The sequence below is a fragment of the Juglans regia genome, chromosome 9 (assembly GCF_001411555.2).
Source record: "Juglans regia cultivar Chandler chromosome 9, Walnut 2.0, whole genome shotgun sequence".
Taxonomy (NCBI): domain Eukaryota; kingdom Viridiplantae; phylum Streptophyta; class Magnoliopsida; order Fagales; family Juglandaceae; genus Juglans; species Juglans regia.
The window spans coordinates 14,663,200-14,669,862 of NC_049909.1; the positions used below are offsets into that span (position 1 = coordinate 14,663,200).

Consider the following 6,663-nt stretch of genomic DNA (forward strand, 5'->3'; position numbering starts at 1 on the left):
CAATCCTAATCACCATCCAAGTGGCCCAAACATTAAGGGCACCCTTCAAGCCGCCCACATGGCATCAAACACTCATAATCAACACTTAGCCTACCCGAGTTCATCATCACCTCCATCATTTCATCACTCAAACACCATCCCTTTGTTGAAGGCCAAGCAAGTTGGCAATGTCATTCGGTCATCATCATCATCAAGGTAAGCTTGTGGTCCTTAGTGTTAGGGACAAGACCGGGGTCCCTAACAGTGCTACGCGCGTGCGGGGCATGCGCGCTGGGCAGGCTGAATGAGCTAGCCTGGTCACCTGCCGCATTGGGCATCCTGAGCATGTCAAGGCAAAACCCATGGCATGCCCGTGGGCCTGCTGTGGGGCTGTCCAGCCTTGTCTCGATATAGCTAGTGGCTTGGCCATAGGCCACAAAACATGGGGTCCTACCAGGGCTACTCTGGGCAGTAGAGTAGCCTGACTCTTATTATTTTCTCTAGGCTCCATTGTAGAGTGAGGTACGAGAGATCCTGAGAGGCTGTAAAATATTTTTATCATAGTAGATTTGCCCTCCAAACGACTCATGGACATAGGCCATATGCCGAACCACGTAAATCGGTATATTTTCTTCTTTATTTACATTTCTTATATTCTTTTCTATTTATTACTTGGATGTATGTACGAGCTTCATACCGATACCCAAAAGCGTCATTAAAGGCTTCAGATCCAAGCGCGTGAAGCTCGAACTAACATTATGGGCTAGAGATGACTCTTTCTCCCATTCCAATCTGTTGTACGATTTTATGCCCTAACACCCCTAGACACAAATCATACCCATCTTTCCATCCACACACCTAGTTATTATAGAGATAGAAGTCAATTGTTTGTGACATCCCGAGTGAAACATGACCTGCATGGCATGGTTAATATGACCAACATTGATATATCTATTACAACAACCATGAGAAAGAAAAATGATGGGCTTGAGCCCGTACGTAGCATTAACAAAATGTAGAATCTCTCGCATGCAATAGGTGAGTTTCTGCATGCATATTGCAAAAGATTCATGATTATATTTTTGTCACAAATTTAATAGAAAAATATTAGATTTTGAAAGAAATTTTATAAAAGTAAACTCAAATATATGTTAAATGAGTAATGTTATTTATCATTTCAATATTTATTATTCTCTTATTATCCCATAATGTGATATTAAATGATTAGAAATTATTTATTATATTTTACTTGTGAATTTATTATTTAATATTGTATTATGTGATGATAAAAGGACGATAATAAAATAGATAATAAATAAATTTTTTTATATCAAATTTATCTAATAATAAAATTAATTTTACAATCTAACCTGATTCCAAGTAAAGTTATATAATATGTGAGTTTCGTTCTTTGAGATGTTATTTCTCAATTTAACAACTCGTAGACAGCTAGAAAATCTAAAACATTCTCTAAATTGTCATTGGTAGGCTGCTCTAAGTGGCGTCGTTTCTTCTTTTCTTCTTCGTCCTGAATTTCTGTCAGTTTCCTTCCCATCTTTCGACTATAAGAACGACACTTTCAAGTTCAAGTTTTGACAAAGGCTCGAACACGGAAAACAAAACTGGGTGCTAAAACCATAGGATCATATGGTTCCAAAGCTTCCTACCAACCTTCCCTGTCAGCTAGGCCTTAAATTCATGAAGGCAGCATGCGATTCTGGTGATCTGCCACGCGCGCGCAACCTGTTCGATAAAATTGGCGAACCAGACCTACGCACGTGGACCGTCTTAATCTCAGCTTACACTAGACATGGACTTCCTAAGGATTCTATAAAGATTTACTCTTTATTGAGAGCACGGGAAATCAATCCCGATAAGCTAGTACTTCTGGCGGTCGCAAAGGCATGTTCCACTTTGAGGGACACTATAAAGGCCAAAGAGGTTTTCGAGGATGCGATTCGATTCGGGTTTCGTTCAGATACGTTATTGGGTAATGCGTTGATTGATATGTTTGCCAAATGTAAGTGTGTTGAAGATGCGAGACGGGTTTTTGATGATATACCAGTGAAAGATGTGGTTTCTTGGACCTCTTTGACGTCTTGTTACGTTACTTGTTACCTACCTCGACGAGGTTTGGACGAATTTCGCGAGATGGTGTTAAATAGGGTGAGACCGAACGCGGTGACAGTTTCTTCTATTCTGCCAGCGTGCTCTGAACTCAGAACTTTGAAATTGGGAAGAGAGATTCATGGGTTTGTAGTGAAGCATGGAATGGAAGAGAATTTATTTGTTTGTAGTGCGCTTGTTAGCATGTATGCTAATTGTCTAAGCATGAGGCAAGCCCAACTGGTATTTGATAACATGTCTCAACGTGATATTGTGTTGTGGAATGTAATCTTAACAGCATACTTCTCAAACAAAGAATGTGAGAAGGGTCTTGATTTATTTTATAAGATGAGATACGACGGTGTCCAATTGAATGATGCTTCATGGAATGCTGTTATTGGTGGATGCACACAAAATGGGAGAACTGAACAGGCGCTGGAGATGCTTGGACAGATGCAAAATTCTGGTTTCAGACCTAATCAGATAACTATTACCAGTGTCTTACCAGCTTGCACAGGTTTTGAAAGATTGGGGACTGGCAAAGAGATTCATGGCTATATCTTTAGGAATTGGTTTATTGAGGACTTAACGACCACGACAGCTGTGGTTTTCATGTATGCTAAATGTGGTGATTTGGAACTCTCACGAAAGGTCTTCAGTCTGATGCCAAAAAAGGATACTGTTGCTTGGAACACAATCATCATTGCAAACTCTATGCATGGGAAAGGAGAAGAAGCCTTGTTGCTTTTTCAGAAAATGTTGGACTCAGGAACCAAGCCTAATTCTGTTACTTTTAATGGTGTTTTGTCTGGTTGTAGTCATTCACTACTTGTTGACGAAGGCTTCTTAATTTTTAATTCAATTAGGGATTACTCAATAGAACCTGATGCAGATCACTACTCCTGCATAGTTGATATACTTAGCCGAGCTGGTCGCCTGGAAGAAGCATATGATTTTATACAGAAAATGCCTTTAGAACCAACTGCTGGTGCTTGGGGAGCATTGCTTGGTGCATGTAGAGTACATAAGAACTTGGAATTAGCAAAAATTGCAGCAAACCGGCTTTTTGAGATTGAACCTAATAACCCTGGAAACTATGTACTATTATCCAATACTTTTGCCTCTGCCAAACTATGGGACGAAGCCTCAGAAATTAGAAACTTGATGAGAGACAAAGGAATTACAAAAGAACCAGGCTATAGTTGGGTCTAGTTGAGAAACAGTGTCTAATGTTTAATTATTAATGATAAGAAAAATGAACAGTCTGCAAGTGATAAGATCTGTAAATCTTTGGACGATTTATATGAAAAAAGGAGATTGTCTTGGTATGTAATTCCCAACACTGAAATCTGTTCTGCAAGATATGGATCAAAAAGAGAAAGAGAATATTCTTTGCATATGCAGTGAGAAGCTTCATGCTGCTTTTGGAATACTTAATTTGATTGGGATATCATCAATTTGTGTCATTAAGAATTTGAGGATATGTGGGAACTGTAATAATGCCATTAAATTTATGACCAAGATTGTTTTATGCAAATCATGGTCAAAGATCAATGGGGTATGGCCATTCCAGGGATGTGAATTGTTCATCACACTTTTTAGTAAATTTCCAACTCCACCTAATGGGAGATATGCTATCCGGGAGGGGCACGTGGTAGAGGATCGAAGCGGTTTCTAGTTAAAGAGATAATTGTGGAGAGCATGAGGAACAGCGCATCTTGATCTGCATATGCTTGATTTCAAAGTTACTGATGAAGTGTCGATTAATAATTAGAAGCTGAATATAGATTTTGGGATGATTTCGTGTGTGACTAATGGATGAGAGCAAGAAGGTTAGTTTTTGAACGAAAAGAGTTGTCATTTAACTTTGCTGGACTTGCTTATTAGTAGAATCATTAGCCTAAACTTTCACGGCAGCGACACTGCTTAGCTTCCAAGGTGGTTGGGTGAGAGCTGATTGTCTAATGTACTGTCAACTGCCACACAAATCTTGAAGCTCTGAGGCATACATTTGACATGAGAGGGGATCTTTCTAACCAGGATTCCATTTCCAAGTGGACTAGACTTTAAAGCTCTAATAGCAGCAGCAGCAGCAGCAGCAGCAGCAATCGGGTTTTATGATGTAAATCACGAATTTTCTTTTATATAAGTGGCATTCTTTTGTGATGTTCTCGAAATAAATCGTGAACGCTTAAGCTGAATGTACTCGACTCCTAAACAGCAATGATGTTCTGGGTGCCGTTGTTTGTATTACCTCAATGTAATTGAATATACTGCAACAATGCAGAAATGTAGTGTGAATTCATTATTAGCTGAGAAAATGAACTGCAGTAATTATTTTTCATATTACCGTTTTTCTTGATCAATTGAGGTTTGAAGGTTCTTTCTCTCTCGTTATGACTGAGTTTTTTGTCTTCCTATATTCATTGTGCTTTTAGGAATGTGTTTGTTTTTAAATTTTATGACAAAGTAACTGTTCATTCAATTGCATCAATGAAAAAAGATCTCCAAAATCTGCTAGTTGTGTCCCCTTTACTAAGCTTATGTTCTGTTTCTCTAGGGAGGATTTGATTCAATGATGTTAACCTGAAAATTCAAGGTAAAATTCTAATCTTATGAAGACTTGCCCTTCTGTGACTCTTTGATGGAGCATTTGGATTTAGGTCAACTTGGTTTGTGAGATGAAGTGTAGCTGTGGAGGTTTCCGATCCAGGATTCTCCACAATGAAGCTGCAATCCAGAGGGAGGATGGTACAGTTTGCTAGTATTTTGTTCAACTTGCTGCATCAACAAATGGCTTGATAAACACAAGTACATTAAAATGAGAGAACAGCTTTGTAGGTAAAGCCCCTCAAGCACCTAGTGAACCTAATTGATGTTGGCTATGGTGGGAATGTTTTTTTTTAAGCTATTGATTAATTTGATTTATCATAGCCATGTTTATTTTATTTTCCTTTTAGTAATCAGTTATTTTAGTTACTATGAATAAATACATAGTGCTAGAGATGTGTTTGATAGAGAAGCTTGGTGATGTGACTATTGTTGCTAAAAATTCTTAGTTTCATAGTTTGTTGTTGTTGGTTAAGAGTGAAGGCCACAAGTTGGGAATAGGGTGTTATGAGGTAAAAAATCTTGACAATATTTGTTACCTCAATGTCATCTCTAGCCATAAGAGGCTGATTCTTCATTGCTTGATTCGCTGTCTAAGCTTCTAGAATCATCATTCTATGTAGGTTTCATTGCTTTCTTGCCCTTGTTTCGATATTTCTTTAGTAGAGAACAATTCGCCTTGATATGTTCTGGCTTATTGCATTTGTAACAAGTTAAAGAGTAATTTTTACCTGTATATTTCTTGGAAAACTTTTTGAAGGATTTTTTTGAAGGATCTTTATTTCTCTTTAAGAGTCTCTTAAATCTCCTTATTAACATTACAATTTCTTCATATTTGTCTTCAGTTTTCTCATCTTCTTTACTTTCGCTTTCATGAGGAATGACTTTAAGTGCCAAGCTCTTTAGATTTTCTTCTACTTCTCCAATTTTCAATGTGTACTCGTGAGTGATAAGTGAACCGATGAGTTCATTTATCTCGAGTTTCGTAAGGTCTCTAGTTTCAAGGATCACCATCACTTTTGATTCATAGCATTTTGGCAGAGAGTTGGGAATTTTTCTTACTATCACCAAGTTGGAATAAACATTTTCGAGAGTTGTCAAGCTGTTTATAATGTTAGTAAAACTAGTGTACATAGTAGAAATATATTCATCATCATTCATTTTAAACATTTTATATTCAGGAGTAAGAATAAAAATTTTTGATTCCTTGACTTGCGAAGTTCCTTCATAAGTTACTTCCAGCTTACTCCAAATTTCCTTTGCTGACTTGTAAGTCATTATTCTATTGAACTCATTCCTATCAAGAGCACAATATAAGAAATTTATAGCCGTTGAATTCAATGTTAGAGACCTCTCGTCAAGACGATTTAACTCTTCTTCTTTTTTTACCTTTACTCCATCAACAACTTTTGTCAGGATATAAGGTTTGTTTACAACTAGGGGTGAGAATCGGGCAGTCCGGACTGGTAGGGGTGTAAACTCAAACCGGAAAACCGGTCCGGACCGGACCGGTTTTACCGGTTTTGAACCAGTCCGGTCCGGAACTGGTTTTTAAAATGTAAAAACCGGCCGGTTCCGATCAGGGTCTGGTTCCGGGATTTTTTGGACCGGACCGGTTGATTAAAAAAATAATAATAAATAATATTTTTATATATAAGTTTTATACAAAATATTTTTTATATATTAAATATTAATATATATATATAAGTTTTATATATAATGTATAATTATAAATTTTTATGTGAAATTTTATATATAATATATATATTCATATATGAAATAATTTCTTATTATAATTTATAAATTATTACATAAAATGTTAATACTAAATCACTAAAAGTTTATAACTATACCAATAGTCTAATATTAATACTATTATATAGTCTAATATATTAATAAAAGTATAAAACAGTTTTTTTTAAATCAATTTTTTTTTTTTATAAACAAATTTTTAATGACAAATTGTGA

At 36.6% G+C, this 6,663-nt stretch overlaps 1 pseudogene; it reads left to right on the top strand.

The window, feature by feature from the left end:
- The first annotated feature begins 1,497 nt into the window (after positions 1-1,497).
- LOC108994299 lies at positions 1,498-4,405 on the top strand (annotated as a pseudogene).
- The last annotated feature ends 2,258 nt before the right edge of the window (positions 4,406-6,663 follow it).